At 34.8% G+C, this 20,260-nt stretch overlaps 2 long non-coding RNA genes across 4 annotated transcripts; both read right to left on the bottom strand.

Moving 5' to 3' along the window:
• Positions 1-1,498: 1,498 nt before the first annotated feature.
• On the bottom strand, positions 1,499-13,584 carry LOC125167167 (uncharacterized). Of its 3 annotated transcripts, none has more exons than XR_007152672.1 (5): positions 13,540-13,584; positions 8,703-8,819; positions 5,285-5,350; positions 2,304-2,451; positions 1,499-1,588 (listed from the first exon to the last, which is right to left on the bottom strand). It is a non-coding gene; the product is annotated as an uncharacterized LOC125167167 (long non-coding RNA). The 3 variants fall into 3 exon arrangements; XR_007152671.1 differs by lacking the exon at positions 13,540-13,584 and adding an exon at positions 10,450-10,490; XR_007152673.1 differs by lacking the exon at positions 13,540-13,584 and adding an exon at positions 10,450-10,490 and having other exon boundaries at positions 1,499-1,581.
• A 67-nt stretch (positions 13,585-13,651) lies between these two features.
• LOC125167168 (uncharacterized) lies at positions 13,652-19,105 on the bottom strand. The gene is made up of 3 exons (XR_007152674.1): positions 19,045-19,105; positions 17,917-18,007; positions 13,652-13,690 (listed from the first exon to the last, which is right to left on the bottom strand). It is a non-coding gene; the product is annotated as an uncharacterized LOC125167168 (long non-coding RNA).
• Between the last annotated feature and the right edge of the window lie 1,155 nt (positions 19,106-20,260).

The following is a 20,260-nucleotide window of genomic DNA, read 5'->3' as shown; positions in this document are numbered from 1 at the left end:
ACCTACTTTTCAATTACTCCATGACAGTGTGCAAGTCACTTAACATCTCTTGTTCTCATCTTTCTTCTTTATGCAGAAGTTGAACAAGATGGGTCCTTTGGTTTATTTTAAGCTATTACATCTTATTCTATTCTCAATAGCACAATTCTTGAATGCATGAAGGTATTCCTTTCCTAACTATCATTGACTATCAACCTACTATGTGTTAGACTCTACACTAGATGCTTTTTTCAAGGTAGAGCTTATTTTTGAGAACACTCTTAGATTTATAGGGGAAAAAACTGAGATGATAATACAGAGTTTATTTACACTCTGCATGCAGTTTCCTCATTTTTATTTAAAAAAAAATTTTTTAATGTTTATTTATTTTTGAGACAGAGAGAGACAGAGCATGAATGAGGGAGGGTCAGAGAGAGAGGGAGACACAGAATCTGAAGCAGGCTCCAGTCTCTGAGCTGTCAGCACAGAGCCCGACGCGGGGCTCGAACTCACAGACTGTGAGATCATGACCTGAGCCGAAGTCGGCCACTTAACCAACTGAGCCACTCAGGCGCCCCAGTTTCCTCGTTTTTAACATCTGACATGAATATGGTACTTTTGTTAGAACTGATGAACCAATGTTGAACCATTATAGTTAACTAAAGCTCACACCTTATTCCAGTTTCCTTAGTTATTACCTTATATTCTTTTTCTGTTCCAAGATCCCATCCAGGATACTGCATGATGTTTAGGTGTTATATCTTTTTAGACTGTTCTTGAGTGTGACAATTTTTTTTAGATTTTTCCCTGTTTTGTATGGCCCTAGCAGTTTTGAAGAATGCAAGTCAGGTATTTTGTTGAATGCTCCTCTAGTAGAATTTGTCTGTTTTTTGTTTTTTGTTTTTTCCTTCACAGCTAGACTGGGGTTACGGGTTTTAGCAAGGAAAATAATAGTTAAACTGCCATTTTATCACATCAAGGGCACATACCATCACCTTGATTTATAACCTAATATAGATATTGATGTTGACCTTGATCACCTGGCTAAGGTAGTATTTGTCAGGTTTTCTCATTGCTCATCCTCCCCCTCCTTTCCATATTGTCTTCTTAGGAAAAAAGTCACTGCACATCTCCTACACTTAAGAAGTGGGGATTTATACACCTCCCTTCTATGAAGGCAAAGATCTACATAAATTATTTATAATTCTGCTGCAAAGGAGATTTGTCTCTTCTTCCCTATACATTTATTCAATCATTTATATCATCATGGATTCATGGGAATTTATCTTATACTTTGGATTATAATCTAATCCTTTATTTTATTGCTCATATTTTTCCAGCTTTGGCTATTTGCAATTCTTTCAGTTGGCTCTGTTATCCCTTCAACATACCACATCAATGTAGGTTTTTGTTTTGTTAGTTTTGTTTTGAGCACTCCTTAGTTCAGGTTGCTACAATACAGTACCATACCATTATCTAGGTGGCTTATAAACAACAGAAATTTATTACTCACAATTCTTCAAGTCTGGAAGTCTAAGATCAGGGTACCACCATGATTGGGTTCTGGTGAGGAACCTCTTCTGGGTTTAGTCTCCTGACTTACTGTATCCTCACATGACAGAGAGAGAGAGAGAGAGAGAGAGGGCAAGCTACTACCTTTCTTCTTCTTACAAGTGCACTAATTCCATTTATGAAGAGTTCACCCTCCTGTCTTAATAACCTCCCAAAGGCCCTGTCTCTAAATACCATCACATTGAGGATTAGATTTCAATATATGAATTTTGGAGGGACACAGATATTCAGGCCATAACACTTCCTTACTTTCTAGCACTACATAATGCTCCAGATTCATCTTATATATTTCCAGATCCAGTCTTAGAATCAACCATTGATCCAAGAAGCCCTGTTTCTTCTCATGTAAACAGTAGTAGAATCCAAAATCTGGGTACTCAATACCCTTGTTGCTCCTAGGGTGTCATTATTTCTGGATCTCTCAAATGACAGATTGAGAAAATGTAATTGTGTATATAATCTATGTATTTATAATATAGAAATATTTCTGTATGTAACTATCTGTATCTATATTAAGCTAAATATGAGTTCCTACTGGTGTTTCCAGCTCTGATCTTTTACAGCATGGATTATTCTAGTTCTTCCCTTTGCTTGTCTCTCTAACCTCCACCTACGAGGGAGAAACCAGGCTTCCACCATCTTCTATTCATTTATTTAATTCTTCAATTTAAATATGTATATTGTGCTTTATCAGCATTGTTAGCTAATACTCCATAGGAAACAGCTTTATCAACTAAAGTAAAGTGTTTTACCTTAAGTATTATAGGCTCCACTCATTTCCAGCTCTTTACATAGCACCTTTCCTCTCTATGTCCTTCTTTGAAGTTTTATTCATACGCTTATAATACAGTCGGATTCTTTCATCACAGTCTGTATTCCAACCTGGGATTCTCCCACTTTCTAGACGAATTTTTAAATATTTGCATACATTAAGGTCACTCTTTGTGTGATAAAATTCTATAGGCTTTTGACAGATGCATACTATTACGTATTCACCATTATCACATAGAATAATTTCAGTCCCTCAATAAAAAACTATTTTTCACTTATTAGAACTTTCTCCCTCTCCTCTAGTAACCACTAGATTTTTTTTATTGCTTGTATATTTTTAACCTTTATAAACCATTTTAAGAATGCCATATAATCGGAATTCTAATGTATGTAACCTTTCAGACTATCTTCTGTGAAAGAAGATAGCAATATACATTTAAGGATACTTCATGTCTTTACCTAGGTTGATAGCTCATTTTCTTTACCACCAAGTAATATTCAGTTGTATGGATGCACCACAATTTATCATTCACCTACTGAAGGATATCTTTGTTGCTTGCAGTTTTTGATAATTATGAATAAAGCTACTAAAAACATTCACTTGAAGGTTTTTTGTAGACATGTTTTCAAATCAGTTGGGTAAATTCCTAGGAATTGAACTTTTATGTGCAGCATGACTATGTTTAGCTTTGTTTAAAAAAGCCAAAAAACAAAAAACTGCCAAAATGTCTTCCAAAATGGCTGTACCATTTTGCATTCCCACCAGCAATGAGCAAGAGTTTCTGTTGCTCCATCTTCATAGTGTTTGGTGTTGTCAGTATTCTGGATTTTGGCCATCCTAATAAAGGTGTACTGGTACCTTACTGTTGTTTTAATTTGTATTACTCTGATAACATATGAATGGAGCATCTTTTCATATGCTTCTTTGCCACTGTATATATCCTTTGGTGAAGGATGCAAATCTTTTGTTCATTTTTCAAACGGGTTATTTGTTCTCTTTTGTTTGAGCTTGAAAAATTTGTATATTTTCTATATTTGTATATTTTTGACACCAATCTCATACCTGATATACAAGGTAAGGAAGACTGAATGGTAGAGCTCATACGGATAAGACTCACAAAGCAAAGATCAAAGATAGATGTGAGTAAGGGTAGTGCTAGTAAATACAATTTCAAAAGAGAGAACAACCATCTTAGAGATTTTTTTTCATGTAGGCATATATGATCTTTTTCATTTTAAGTTATAAGAGAATGAAGCTAATGGGGAAAAAGGTTAAAATTTAATTTTGAAAAACTTCCTACTCACTAATTCTACTATTTTGCTATTTTTTCCAAATTGAAACTTATTTAGGGGTTGTCATTTAGGCACTGAAATTTATGTGGCATATGTAAACTTAGAAACTGAAATAATGTAAACAGCATCTAAATCTATAAACTTTATTTCAAAATCAATTTACATAATATGTAAACAAACAGGCTTTCAATCAAAATTTAATCAACTTATTATTAAATATTAATATAAAACTGACATTCCCTCTAATTTATGTAACTACTGATCAAGAAAACCCTTAATGTACTTTGTGGTTTCAAACCTCATTTGTTTTCTTCAAGTACTAGGAAAACATTCCATAGACAAAAATTATAAAGGTCAGTTTATGGAACATAATTTTAATATTAAGCTTATCTCAACTTGAGAAAGTGTATTTTCAACCAATTAAGTCTAAAGTTTTATAGATTCTTTTAAAAATTCATGTTAACTTTTTAAAAGATCTCACATTCATTTAAAGACACTGACCTGTTATTTGGCAAAAACAACAAAAACCCAGCCTTTAAAATATTTAAACATTTCTACTACTATTTTCTAAGTATGAATAGTTTTGTCTTAGATATAACCACCACTTGAGGTAAGAAAACCAGAAAATGTATTATCCAAAGTACAGTTCTGTGAATAAGAAAGAGCAATAGTAATGATAATAGTCATAATGAGACAGTGGGCATAAACTGAGTCTGTTCTGGGTAAACTTGGATAAAGGGTTAAGCCCAACATTAACTTAAAAAATCTGAGTCACACATTACCAAAAATACTCAAAAGTTTACAAAATGCCTAGCATTAGGTGGCACAAATATAATGATGTGTCATTTACAGTAGATAATTTACAAGCAATTTATTTACCAAACTGGTAATACTCAGTTTAGTGTAACAATTAGAAGACTAACTTGATCTTAGCTTGTTAATAAAGGGTGGGAGACTAAATATAAGATAGCAACATTTTTATTTATTTTCTAAAAAAATTTAAAAATATATTGAGGAGCGGGGTGCCTGGGTGACTCAATCGATTAAGTATCTGATTTCAGCTCAGGTCATGATCTCACAGTTCGTGAGTTCAAGCCCTACGTCGGGCTCTGTGCTGACAGCTCAGAGCCTGGAGCCTCCTTGGGATTCTCTGTCTCCCTCTCTTTCTGCTCCGCTCATGCTCTGTCTCTCTCTCTCTCTCTCAAAAATAAATAAACATTAAAAAATTAAAAAAAAGAAAAAAATATATAGAGAGAGGAGTGCCTAGCTGGCTCAGTCAGTGGAGCATGCAATTTTTGATCTTGGGGTCATGAGTTTGAGCCCTACCTCATGGGTAGAGTTTACTTAAAAATAAATAAATAAATAAATAAATAAATAAATCTTTAAAAGGCTTTCCTTCTCCAAACTTATTCACCTAACAAGTTCCCTAAAAAGCCACCATTAAACATTAGTTGCTTTTGTTTAAGGCCACATTTTTGAAAGTCTATTCAAAGCACATCAGACTGTCAAACCCTACTGGTTATGGCAGAACCCAAGGAATATGTCCTACTTGAGGACTGAAACCTTTTGATAAGACATTTAACATTTGCTTTTCCTTTTACGGAAAGAAAACAAGATTAATAGACCTTACCTCTAGCCTATTTTTAATAGCAGAGGTACACCAACATACCTCTTTCCAGAGATAAGACGAATTTGCAAGAAGGCAGGAGAGTTAGAAGATTTCTGCTTAAACCTCCTGTATTAAAAAATAATAATAATAATTAAAGTAATCTCTATGCTCAACATGGAGCTCAAACTCACAATCCCCAAATGGAGTCACATGTTCTACCAACTAAGCCAGCCAGGCTCCCCTAAATCTCCTATATTTAGAAATCATGTCTCCTTGATTTTATAAAATTTGAGAGATATTTTCCCTTTTTATAGGAAATAAGACAAAAGAATAATGAGCTTCACAATAAATGCACAATAATCTGGGGGTACCAAGATGGGGAACATGTTACCAGTTAACAGAATCCAGAGGATGTAGCTGCAGGGAAAATTTGCCAGAGAGATGTGGCCCTCAGTAGGGAAGCACAACTTGCATGGAGAGAGCTGGGGAATGTTTCAATTAACTATTGATGCATAACACAACACCCCTAAACTTAGTGGTTTAAAACAACTATTTTACTATTGTTCATATTTCCATGGTTTCACTGTGTGGTTCTTCTAATCCACATGATGCCAGGAAGTCCAACAGTCATTTAGAGTTCAACAGGGTTGGAAGGTCCAAGGTGGCTCATTCACATAGTTTCCATTTGATAGTGGCTATTAACAAGACACTCAGCTGGATTCATCCACCAGAGTATTTTCCACCTGGCCTTTCGATATAGATATAGCTTTTCACAGCATAGACTACCAGATTCTAAGGGTCAGATAGTAGAACCTATATGTCATAGGTTGGATTCTCCAGAAGAAGATTCTGAGAATTTTGGGGTGCAGAATATTTATTATTGATCAACACCTGAGAGGGGGAAATGTGGAAGAAGCAGGATTAGGCAAAGGAAGAAGTCCAACTGTGATGCAGTTGGTTAACCTGCAAATCTGTTGCATATCAGGCAAAATGTCCAGACCTTTTATAACATCCCTTTGCTTAGTCTTCAGGAAAGGCATGACCTGAGGTGAGGCGGGTCTCTTTAGCTGAGGCAGATGCTGAAGGAACCGACACTTAATGTCTCTCTGTTGTCTTCATTCCTCACTGCTGAACAAGAAGTTCTTCTCTAAAGTAGGATCTGAGTAGCTCATCTCAGATCTGCCATACCACCAATCTTCTTAAAGCCTGGGCTCTTAGGTCCCAAACCAGTAATTTCATCAATTTCATGGCCATTTGATTGATCAAAGTTAGTTACAAGGGCAGTCCATATTCAAGGAAAGGGGCAATAAACTCCACCACTTGAATTAGGAGTAACATGCATATCGAAAGGGAGGAGGAATTTGGAAAGGCACTCCAGCCTCTGCCTTCTGGCTATAACAATTCATGTACAAAGTACACTTAACACCTCCCAATTAGCCTACAAATTTCCATCCCCTTATGGCATCAGCTCATATCAAAAACTCCTTTCACCTATATCAGAGCCAGATATAGATGAGACAGAGTCCTCAAGCTCCTCAGGAGCACCTGTAAACTAAAAAATGAAACACTAACACAACAATTATCTGTCCCATACACACCTAACATACAATAATGAGGAAAACACATGGCAGGCACAATAGAAACCTTCACTCTAAAAGTGTAAAACTGAAATAACATAGCAGTTACTGGCCCAAAACAATTCTGAAATCTAGCAGGACATGTTACCATTTCCTCTGTCTCCAGGGATACACCATGTTTCTTGATTAGGTCTATACTCCCTGAGAATGGTTCTTCATGGCTCTGCCTGCTCTGTTATTGTTACTTTTCTATAAGAAGTAGAATGTGTTTGCTGCTGAGTAATTTTCTTAGCTTGTGTCCTATTCATAGGAAATTACTAACACCTGAGACCTTTTTCATTTTGTACTACCTCAGTCCCTTTTAGTCCATGCTCTTAAAATTTCTGTTAAAATGTTTGGACTTCCTATGTACCTATACCTTATTTTATGACAGATTTTAAAGACACACTCCTCTCTACTTAGGGCTTAGAATCAGGACGCTGTAAGGACAATGCCTTTAAGATTCTTGAAATCCTTTTTTTTCTAGCTGAATGGGCCTACAAGGCAAAAAAAACTTTACTGTCTAGCAAGAAAGAAGGTCAACAAGGCAAGCCCCTTAAGATTTTTAAAAATCCCATTGTCTAGCTGACAGGGTCTAAGGGACAAATCCTTAATCTTTATGAAGGTTAAACAGTCTTTCAACTGCACTATTGAACTGATCTTCATAATGTGGCAGCACTCTGGATTTTATCTTTGCCCCCAGGTATTAATTTACTCTGAAAATCTCATATGGGCTAGAAGAGATAAATAGGAGAATAACTTATGTTCCAACTCACCAAACCCTTATTTGAAAATGTTTTTTCTGGGTCAGAGTTTGGTCAACTATGGCCCACAGGTCAAATACAGGCTGTCACCTGCTTTTGTCAGTCAATTTTCTTTTTTTATTGGAGCACAGTCACATCGAATCAGTTTAAAGATTGTCTGTGTCCACTTTCATGCTACAAGTGCAGAATTGAGTAGTTGCTACAGACAACATACAACCTGAAAAGCCTAAAATATTTACTATCTGGCCCATTTCAGAAAATGTGTTGCTGACTTGTATTCTAGATACTGCTTACAAGTTAAATGGTTTCTTCTCAAGTCATTTCACCCTATTAATGGTCATATACACCTAAAGAAACCAGTAGACTCTGAACTTTGTTTGGAAACCTCCTGAGCCAAATACACAAGGTTGTTTGATATACTTTCTATCTCTCATGTTACCACGAATTACAGCATTGTCAAACATTCTCCCTCTACAGAAACTCACCTTTGCTCCAGGCTCAACAATTTCTTCACTGTCTTACAGGCCTCCATTGATTACCTCTGTGAGATCCCTTATCCCAAAGCCAATGCCACATGTTTAAGGTTTTTGTTACAGCAGCACATTACTCTCTAGGTACCAATTTCTGTTTTGGCTATCTATTATTGCAAAACAAACCATCCCAAAGCTTGGGAAACAACCTTCATTGGGTGCCATATTGGTGACTAGCTACCACAATGACTCACTCAGATGGCTGTCAATAAGTGCCTGATATAGCTAGAGTGCTTGATTCTCATTTTTGTGATTCTTCCATCTATCTTGGGCTTCTATCTATCCTGGGCTTCTCATACCATGGTGGCTAAATTCCAGGAGGCAGCAAATAGAAGCTTCCAGTTCTCTTTGGTCTGAGTTTGGAAGTCTCAAATTGCCCTTCTGCTACATTCTATTTGTAGAAGCTAGTCAAGGGCCAGCACAGATTCAAGGAGAACAGAAATAATCTCCAACTCTTGATAGCAAGAGTGATATGTATATACAAGGAAGGAATTGTTGTGGGATACCTTTGAAGACTAGCTAATACAGGGAATGAATACCCCATCTCATTCTCTTCCTGCCCTCTAACCTATTGCAGAAGCTTCCTATTGGACTTCCATCCAGTAGTCAGAGGACAGGTCATCTCTTGAGGCAACCCCTAGATGTCAGCCTTTGGGGGTACAGAGAAGATTCTGAAGGAGTGAAACTAGAAGGGAAAATAGAAAATACCCATCACAATTCTGAAATATAGGTTAGAAGTAGTCCCATGGAAATTATATTTTTCCATAAAGTTTGATTATATTAAATAAAAAGTTTTCACTATCTATAAAAGTAGCATAGCAAACAGGATGGCTTTTATAACCAGTCCTTTCCTCTTTGGTCTGGCCAATTGCAGGTACAGAAATTCTTCACCTTGAAAATTTAACCCTGTGCAATACAAAGTTGGGAATCATGTAAGTCTGGCCACAATTCAAATTTCCATTCATAGCTAAATGAAAATATAATGTTCTTAGTGTGAACCTCCTGGAATAAATAGCTATATTGTATATCTTTTATTTGTGATTATTAGCCTAATTTGTGTTCAGATTTACATTCTACCTCCCTGCTAGCAAGCCCTATTCTGCTGTTCAGCCTACTCTGTCCTCATCTGTAACTTCTCTTTGTAGAGACAGGGCCCTATTACTTTATGGCCATGTTCTAGGTACTACTACCAGAGGGCTTGCATCCATCACATCACATCCCATAGGTATGCTTTCTAAATCAGATCCTACATGATATTGTCTTGTTGCCTTAGACATTATACCTGTGGTCACCCATACTGGAGTCAGTCCTTTAACCCCAATTTCATTCATGCCTGGTTCAATCTCCTCTCTTTAATGACCTGCCTTTGAAGAAAGCACTGTACTGGACCTCATACACTTCTAAAAAAAAGGACAGCTGGTAATTTATCTGTGATTTTGGCAGTGACAATATTTTTTTTCATGACCGTTTGAAAAATTAATGTTGTACGGTTGGTTACCTGTCATCTTCAAGAGTTAAAACCAAAATCAGCAGCACAGCATTTTAACATTCAGCGCTAACATCCTAAGTAGGAAGGTTGCCTTTTGGTACTTTGTTGAAAACACTCTTCCTATGGATTTGTATGTCCCTGAAAAATTTTTCTACCATGCAAAAAGCACTATTAAAGTGTTTTCATGTGTTTGGTATGTGTTTAAACTTTCAGCTTTCAAAAATCTATCTAATTGCTATCATTTTTTTATCTCTTCCATTAAGCTAAATGTTTCTTATCATCACTTACAACCAAGCCAGTGATGATCTAGATTGCCAATATATCCATTATTCGTCAGAGAATTTCCATTAGTTAGAAGCTAAGGTGTATTTTTAATATATTATTTTAATATAGTATATGGAACTATATTGAAGGTATAAGGTATTTTGCAAACATTAATCTTCAAATAAGCTGGTATATTACTGCTATTCTATAAATATAAAAATGGAAATGGAGCTAATAAGTTAATTTCCCAACACCTTGCAAAAGTCAAAACAGAATTAGGATATAATCAATTCATCGTCAAGTGTCCTTGGACAACAAAATCAGACTTTTCTTAAAGAGTTATATAAGTCACTTATCAAAGTATGATTCAACCTATTTTATGGGTCCTTGTGTGTCAGGATTATTACTGAGGACTTAAAAATAGTTTTGTCTGTGAAATATAAAATACATGAAGAAGAGTATATAAAATGTATAAGTACAGGTTACAATGCAATAACAACATGAACACCCATATTTACACACACCCCCCCCCCCGTGTTAAGAAATAGAATATTAGGGGTACCTGGGTGGCTCAATCAATTGAGCATCCAACTTTGGCTCAGGTCATGATCTTGCACTTCGCGGGCTTGAGCTCTGCATTGGGCTCTGTGCTGACAGCTCAGAGCCTGGAGCCTGCTTCGGATTCTGGGTCTTCTTCTCTCTCTACCTTTCCCCTGTTTACACTCTGTCTCTCTCTCTCAAAAATAAATAAACGTTAAAGAATAAAATAAAATAAAAAAAGAAATAGACTATTACCAGTTAAATTCCCTCTATTGTACCTCCTTACCCTCTACCCAGAGAAAAACCAGTATCCTGAATTTTGTATTAAACATTTCATAGGTTATCTTTATATTTTTACAATCTATGCACAAGTTCTAATACAATACATAACTTCCATGAACTCTTCATGCTACATTCAACACAAATGAAATCTTACTATATCTATTCTGACTTGCTTCTTATACTAACCAATATACTTTGAGATTTATCTATGTTGATGGATTTGGCTATATGTGTTTCATTAATTTTCTCGTCTCTATAGGAGTTCACAGTATGAATATACTACAGTTTCTTCTTCTATAGCTGATAGATATTCCATTTTTTCCACTTTTTTGCTACTACTGCGATGTTCTTTAAAGCACTGTTCTTTTTTTTTAGGTTTATTTATTTATTTTGAGAGAGAGAGAGAGAGAGAGAGAGAGAGAACGTGAGTGGGGGAGGGACAGAGAGAGGGAGGGAGAGAGGGACAATCCCAAGCAGGTTTCTCACTGTCAGCGCTGGAGCTCAAATACACAAACTGTGAGATCCTGACGTGAGCCAAAACCAAGTCCAAGAGTGGACCCTTAACTGACAGAGCCACTCAAGTGCCCCTTTAAAGAATTTTTCTAAATGGCTTCTTTGTGTACAGAATCAATAGGATAAATGCCAACTATTAGAATTGCTGGCTAATAAATACAAGCATGTTCAACATTACTTGGTGATACTAGAGCAATCATAATGGACTAGTACAACCTCCAAAATCTTAGTGGCTTAAACATCAAAGTGTATGTTATTGGTGTTACATTTTCATCTTAGATGGGGGTTGAGTAAGGAGAGTCTCTTCCACATCACCTTCCTTCAGCGAAGGAAGTAGCCATGGAAGAGGGGGAAAAACTTGATCACTCACTCACAGGTTTTAAAGCCTCCCACTTCGAAATGATACTGGTCACATAGTCACACATAACTTCAAAGGGTTGGTACAATTTTAGCATACACCCAGGAAGAGAATAAAACGCATGTATGAACAGTCTGAATGTCTATTGATGATGACACAAATTGTTTGTTCCTTGTTATGATGAGCACTAGGTGTTGTGTGCAAGTTAGGAATCACTGAATTCTACTCCTAAAACCAATATTGCAATGTATGCTAACTAGAATTTAAATAAAAATTTAAAAAGAAAAAAAATACTGCTAGGGTAATATCTTATTAAATACTAAGATACATTCTACCCTTAAAAAAATAAAGTGACTGCTTCAATTTACACACCTACAAGAGAGGATGAGAACTCTGTTGCTTCACATTCTGCTAAATCTGATACTATCAGATATTAAGACTTTTAAAATCTTATGCATATGATCTATCTCAACTGTGGTTTTAATTTACATCTTTTTGATTAGTAATGAGATTTAGCATTTCACAACTTGGTAAGTGCCTTGTACTCATACAAAATTCTTCTTTTGTAAAATTACTCATTATTTTGTCCATTTTTCTATTGAGTAGTTCAAACTTTTTCTTGTTTCTTTTTAATTCAAGTATAATTAACATACAGTGTTATATTAGATTCAAATATACAATATGATTCAACAATTCTATATATTAGTCAGTACTTATTGCGATAAGTGTACTCTTAATCCCCTTCACTTATTTCAACCTTCTCCACACCTACCTCCACTCTGACAAGGACCAATTTGCTTTCTATATTAAAGAGTGCTTTTTTTGTTTGTGCCTTTTTTTTCTTTCCTTGTTTCTTAAATTCCATATATTAATGAAATCATTTGGTATTTCTTTCTCTCTGACTTATTTCACTTAGCATTATACCCTCTAGATCTTTCCTTGCAAATAGCAAGATTTCTTCTTATGGTATATATATATATAATAAATATAAATATATACAATATATAATGTAAAAAATATATAATATATAATGTAAATTATATATTATATACATTTACATTTTATATATCATGTTATATTATATATTATATATAATTATATGTAAAATATATAATTACCTATAAAAATATAAAATATGTTATATATATATATATATATATATATATATATGAATTCCTCACATTTTCTTTATCCATTCATCTGTCAATGGACATTTAGGTTTCTTTTATATCTTGGCTATTATAAATAATGCTACAATAAACATAGGGGTGCATATATCTTTTCATATTACTCTTTTAATATTCTTTGGGTAAATACCCAGAACGGAATTGGTGGATCATATGGTAATTCTATTTTTAATTTTTTGAGGAATCTTCATACTGTTTTCCACAATGGCTGTACCAGTTTGTATTCCCATCAATAATGCATGAGGGTTCTATTTTCTCTACATCCTTGCCAACACTTGTTATTTCTAGTATTTTTTATTCTAGCCATTCTGACAGGTGTGAGGTGATAGCTCATTGTTTTGATTTGCATTTCTTTGAGATGTGGAATACCTGAGTGATGTTGAATATCTTTTTGTGTGTCTCTTGACCATGTGTATGTCTTCTTTGGAAAAATGTCTTTTCATGTCCTCTGCTCACTTTTTAATTGGACTATTTGGGTTTTCTTAGTATTGAATTGTATAAATTCTTTTTTTAAAAAAATGCTTATTTATTTTTGAGAGACAGAGAGAGTGAGAGAGAGAGAGTGCCAGCATGAATGGGGGAGGGGCAGACAGAGGGGGGACAGAGGAATCCAAGCAGGCTCCATGGTGACAGCAGCAAGACCCACGCAGGGCTCGAACCTATGAACTGTGAGATCATGACCTAAGCTGAAGTTGGACACGCAACCAATTGAGCCACCCAGGAACCCTGAGTTGTATAAATTCTTTATATATTTTGGATATTAACACTTTACCAGACATGTTAGTTGCAAATATCTTCTACCATTCAGTGGGTTGTCTTTTTTGTTTTATTGATGATTTCCTTCACTGTGCAAAAGCTTTTTATTTTGATGTAGTCCAAATGGTTTAATTTTGCTTTTGTTTCCCTTGCCTCAGGAGACACATCTAGAAAAATTAACATAGAGAAATCTGTAGCATTTCTATACACTAATAATGAAGTAGCAAAGAGAAATTGAGAAAACAATCTGATTTACAATTCTAGCAAAAAGAATAAAATACCTAGGAATAAACTTAACCAAGGCGGTGAAAACCTGTACTCTAAAAACTATAAAACACTGGTGAAGGAAATTGAAAATGACACAAATAAATGGAAAAACATTCCATGCTCATGGATTGGGAGAACCAATATTGTTAAAATCTCCATAAAATCCAAAGCAATCTCCAGATTTATTACCATCCCTATTGACAACCAAAAGCATATTTCACAAAACTAAAATAAATAATTCTAAAATTTGTATGGAGCCACGAGAGACCTTAAATAGCCAAAGCTATCTTGAAAAAGAACAAAACTGGAGGTATCATGATCTCAGATTTCAAGCTATACTTCAAAGCTGAGTAATCAAAACAGTATAGTACTGGCACAAAAATAGACACATAGATCAAGAGAACAGAGAGTCCAGAAATAAACCCATGCATGTATGATTAATTAATTTATGACAAAGGAGGCAAGAATATACAATGGGAAAAAAGACAGTCTCTTCAACAAATGGTGCTGGGAAAACTGGACAGCTATATGCAAAAGAATGAAACTGAACCACTTTCTTATACCATACACAAAAATAAACTCAAAATGGATTACAGACCTAAATATAAAATCTGAAACCATAAAATTCGTAAAAGAAAACATAAGCCATAATCTTTTGACGTCAACTGCAGAAACATTTTTCCAGTTTGTAAATAGTGGTTTGGAAGAATATATATATATATATATATATATATATATATATATATTCTGAATATTAATTATTTATTGGTTTTATGTGTTGCAAATATTTTCTCAAACTCTGTGGCTGATGTTTTCACTCTCTTTAAGGTGTGTTTTCATGAACATTTTTGAATATAGGCAAATTTATTAATTGTTTATTTTATTACGTTTTTCATGTCTTTTTAGGGAAATTTTCTCATACCGGAAGAAATAAAGATATTTTACATATTATCTCCTGTTTAATAGCTTTGTTTCTCATCTGTATGCCTTCAATCCACTAGAATTGATTTTAGTGTATAGTGTGACATAGAGCTCCATTTTTACTTTGTTACTTCTATATGTGTAGTTGTACATGAATCAGCCAAGTGGCTCTCAGCTGGGGCGGGGAGGGAGTTTTGCCTTCTAGAAGACGTTTGACAATGTCTGGAGACCATTATGTTTGTCACAATGGGAAAGAGGGTACTTCTGGCATGAAGTGGGTAGAGATCAGGGACGCTAATAAAAAAAAATCCTTCAATTCACTGGACAGCCCCCAACATCAAAGAATTATACTATCCCATTATTAACATGGAGAATTATTAATATCATATCATATCAATATCCCATTATTGACATTGAGAAACTCTGGATTAGATTATCCCAGTGGTTACCAACAACAACCAAATCTTTTGACAATAAAGGTTACTTCTCCCTCCCATTCATGTCAATTGAGGACTGGCTAATGTTCTATTCTCCAGCATGGATCACTGCCAATCTCATTAGCAGAGGGGAAAAGGGAATGCAGTCATAGCATATATGCAGTGGTTCTGCCAGAGGAGTCACACAGCTCTTCCTCTCAAAATTTTTTTGGACAAAATCAGTGGTCTAAGTTTCAGTCTAAGGAGCTACAAAATAGGGCAAATTAAACCCAAGCTAAACGTAAAAAAGAAGATAATAAAGATAAGAATGAAACTCAGTGAAACAGAAATTAGTCAAACAATATAAAAAATATATCAAGTGAAAAGCTATAGTTTGGAAAGATCAATAAAACTGATAAATCCGTAGATACAAAAGAAAAAATAAAGAAGCCACAAATTATTAACATAAACAATGAGAGAGGGAACACCATCATAGACCCTAAAGATATTAATAGGACAGTAAAAAAATATTAGGAACAATTTCATGTCAATAAATTCAATAACAAACAGAATGGGCAAACTCCTTGAAATTCCAAACTCCTTGATATAACAACAAATTTCAAGAGTCTGAATAGCTTTAGATCTCCCCAAAAGTTAATTAACAACCTTTTACAAAGAAACTCCAGGCTTAGAGAGCTTTAGAGATGAATTCTGTCAAACACTTAGGGATGAAAGAACACCAACCATACACAAAATCTTTCAGAACACAGAAAAGTAGGTAATACTTTCCAACACATTTTATGAGGCTGGTATTACTCTGATACTGAAACCAGATAAAGATATTAAAAAAACTGAAAATTAAAGGCCAATATAACTTATGAGTATAAACACAAATATCCTTAATATAATATTAGCAAATAATTAGTAATAATTTCCTTCCATTCTAGTTAATACTTAGTTCACCTATAGTTGTAACTAACATAAAGGAGGTAGGGGGGAGGATTTTACTTGTGCCTTTGTGGATGTGTAGAAAAATGGGGTCAAAAAGGGTCAAGGTCAGGCTAGAGAATGTAGAGGAAGGAAGTAAAATGGGACAATGAGGTGAGTATAATAAATAATGATAAGAAGGGCCCAAACAGCACAAAAAAGAAAGCAAGGGACATTTTGTTGACTCTTTCAATATGCCAAAAGAAGGAATCAGTTCACCTTTCCCTCACAGAGGAAGTGGTATTTTGGGGATATTATTGGAGACAAAGCTTGACTCTAAAGTCCTGAAAGTTGTGTTCCTGTGTTTAGGATATTTATTATTTGGGGAATACTGGTAGATACAACCTTGCAGTGGTTTTATTGCCTATATATTAACTAATAAAAATATATACATACTAATACATGGTTACTATTTAGAAAATTCATAAAGCATATATTAGTGATTAGTTTACATAATAATCTCTTGATTTTGAGATCTCACATACATATGATAATTTAGTGCTTCTTACTATTTTGACAGTGTTAAAAATGATTAAAGACAATTTAGGTGATACAAACTATTGAACACTTGGTAAGGCAGACTAATTTCAGAGAACTGCAAAAAGGGATGGAAGGCAGAAAACTTTTACAAGAGAAGAATGACCAACAAGGAAGAGAAAAATAGAAAATATTTGATTGGCTGGGACCATATATTCAACCTTGTTTGGGTGAAAAGATGTAGAGTTGGCTTGGCATTTAGGGATTGGTGGGCTGGATGTACTGCATTCCTGGTCAAGCAGAGCATTTATAGGGGTACAGAAGTTCAGTTTCAGTTTGCTCACATGGCACTCTAGACAGAAGCAGAAGAGGGACCATCTTGGGCCTAGAAATTTGTTTCAACAACAGGCTGCTATTTTTGAAATTTGAATTGTATACTAAGTACGCTACCTAAAATTTGTTTAAAACTTCACCTTTCATCCTTTTAACTACAAAATTACAAGCATCTGTGTGAATATAGTTTCTCATACTATATGGATTATGGAACGATGTAGTGAATAGTAATAAATCTATCCATTTACCAAATGTGGAGGCTTGTGTAGATTTAGTTCTAAGATGATGACAAGCACTGATCTAAAAATGGTAAAATAAGGGCTACCCATCATAATGTAGCTGGCTTAAGTATAGCATAAACCTTGCAAATTTGACTCCTCCTCCTCCTGAGTAGCTTGCATTTGTCTTCCTTATGGTTAGTGTATACCCCAAACCTCTTGAGTTCTCACATACTACAGATGAAATCGGTAAGTAATTAAATAGTAGCAGTGACTCATTTAAAAAATATTTACCAAACACATATTCTGGCCATGTAGTGTGCTAAGAAATGAAAATGCAACATGACCTAGTTAGACATAAGCCTTGGATTTCATAACCTCACAGTGCAAATTAATTAAAATGTCTAACACATATTCCGTGAAGCCTTCTGAAACAACCTGTACTGCATCTACTGGCCAGGCCAATGTAACTTGTTGATGGTATTTGAATCAGAACTAGGAAAAGGAAGCAGCCTTATAAGACACCACAGTGAAGTGATTTTCATATTTGTACATCTGGTTAGGAACATCTCAAGATGTCTTGTTATCTCCAGCATCACCACCAAATCTCAAAGCAAAATAGAACAAGTAAACAAACAATGAAACCCCCAAAAACTTAATTATCTATGCCAAGTGACCTATTCAGGAGGCTGGGAAATATTTGTTATAATACCAAACAAAAGGTATTTTTACAATTTCTGGACAATGCAATTCCAAAAAGCTTGGAATATCTACCTTAAGGTCTCTATCTTCATTTTCTTCTATATAAACTTCCATGGACACAATGCATTATTTCCTATTCCTCCATTCATCTGAGATTTCTTAGCTGAAAGAGCACAAATATGGCTAAGGCATCAAGATAATTTCCTGCTTTAGCTGGTTGTAGATTTCTCTTTCAGAATTAAACATATTGTAAGAAAGGAGGAAGAAAAAGGAAAAGAAAAATGATCCTAGTTTTAAGTAAAATGTTCGCTAATCCTCTAAGTATTTTTATCTTGTGCTAATTGGTTATTGAACAATATTTTGCAAACCATATGACTCCTATTATCTTCCATAAGAGCTGAGATTCTGCATACACTTGATTTGAATATTTGAGCCTGTATATATTTTTATCATTTCAAGGTTATGTTAATTAAATGTGTCACTCACTAAATTTTAATACATCGGTGGCCAGCAATACTTGCCTTTGTGTTGTCATATTAATTTTTTTTTGGACTTTGCTTGAGTAAAAAATTTTGGGGGGATTTCTCAATTTTAAATTTATAAAGTTATAAATTAATAAAATTATACATGTGTAAAGCTGTAAGTTTATAAAATAAAGTTCCTATTATAAAAAGAATTATAAAATTAGCAGAAAAGATATATTTTAAAAATCTATTATTACAAGTTTCAATTTGTCTTTGTGAATCAGGATTTTCTTGCTACTCTGCCACCAAATAAAGAAATAAATCAGATGCTAAACCTGTTTTAAAAACCTCTAATTTCAAATCTTTATATCAACCAATAGTTTAATTTTTCTCCATAATTTTAAAATAAATGTGGTAAATTTAATTCATATAGTAAATTCATATTAATAAAAGGCTCTTTCCTTCCATTTTATAAAAGGATTATATATTTATTGGGAAAGGATTCTACTTAAAACCACAACCTATATTATATAGTGTATCTAGCTTAGATTTTATTTTCAGTGGTTGGATACCTGAACAGCTTTCTGTCAGGGTAGAATATTTGAGGAACTATAATTATTATTTAATGTTGCTTATGAAGTTACAATGAAGATATTATGTCTTTTTAATTGGCATACAAAATCAAATTGAAAAACCATAATAATATTTTTCTGTATTATATCTATAAAGTACATACAATGCAATTCTTGTCTATTTGGAAATTATACCAATCAAAGGTTGATATTCATTCATTTTAGAAGGCTTGAAGACGGGTGCCTGGGTGGCTCAGTTGGTTAATCGTCCACCTTCAGCTCAGGTCACAATCTCATGGTTTGTGACTTCAAGTTCCACGTTGGGCTCTGTGCTGACAGCTCAGAGCCTGGAACCTAGTTCAGATTCTGTGTATCCCTCTCTCTGCCCCTCTCCCACTTGCACTCTGTCTGTCTGTCTCTCTTTCTCTCTCTCAAAATAAAATAAAAACATTAAAAAAAAACTTTAAAAAAAACTTGAAGAAATTATGCTAAATTTGGGTGACAAGAAATCCAAATTCTTTATAATAAATCCAGATTAAAAGGGTTTTTTTCTTTATTTGTTAAAGGTTTATTTATTTCGAGGGATAGCAAGCCTGGGGCGGGGGGGTGGGCAGAGAGACAAAGGAGAGAGAGAGGATCCCAGGCAGACATTGCACTGTGAGCACAGAGCCTGACGCAGGGCTTGATCTCACAATCCTGTGAGATCATGACCTGGGCCAAAATCAAGAGTCAGACATTCAACCAACTGAGCCTCCCAGGAGCCCCTGAAAAGTTTATTTTAATTCAATATTAAGAGTCTTACCAAATGGGGGTAAACATATTGGCTGAAATCCCAGGCAGGTAACATAATGAGTGCAGTGGTCCAGTATAAGTGTAAATGATGGGAACCAAGGAGGGCCCCATGCCTATGTCTTATCTAAAGGGACAATTGCTATTTAGCTTTGGCCAATCATTGCTACATGGAAATGTGGGACCAAAGTTACCAGAATGTGATTTTTCAAAATGACACTGAAAAACCTATTTTTTTTACAACATGAAACCTATTTACTTTTAATTTTTTTTGAAGTTTGCTCATTTTTGAAAGAGAGAGCATGTGAGCAGGGGAGGGGCAAAGAAAGAGGGAGACAGACAAGCAGGCTCCAGGCTCTGAGCTGTCAGCACAGAGCCCGATGCGGGGCTTGAACCTATGAGAACCGTGAGATCATGATCTGAGCCAAAGTCAGAAGTTTACCGACTGAGCCACTCAGGCACCCCCAAGTCTATTTACTTTTAAATGTTGGCTCCCAAATGGAAATACAGTTCTGGCAAAATAAACAAGGCAGTCAGTCTGTAACCTCTCAACTATATAAATCAAGCTCAATTCTTTCAAATTTCAAATTT

Source organism: Prionailurus viverrinus, chromosome B3 (genome assembly GCF_022837055.1).
Source record: "Prionailurus viverrinus isolate Anna chromosome B3, UM_Priviv_1.0, whole genome shotgun sequence".
NCBI classification, from domain to species: Eukaryota; Metazoa; Chordata; class Mammalia; order Carnivora; family Felidae; genus Prionailurus; species Prionailurus viverrinus.
Note: the sequence above shows the minus strand (reverse complement) of the source record. Positions and strands in the feature narration are given on the sequence as shown.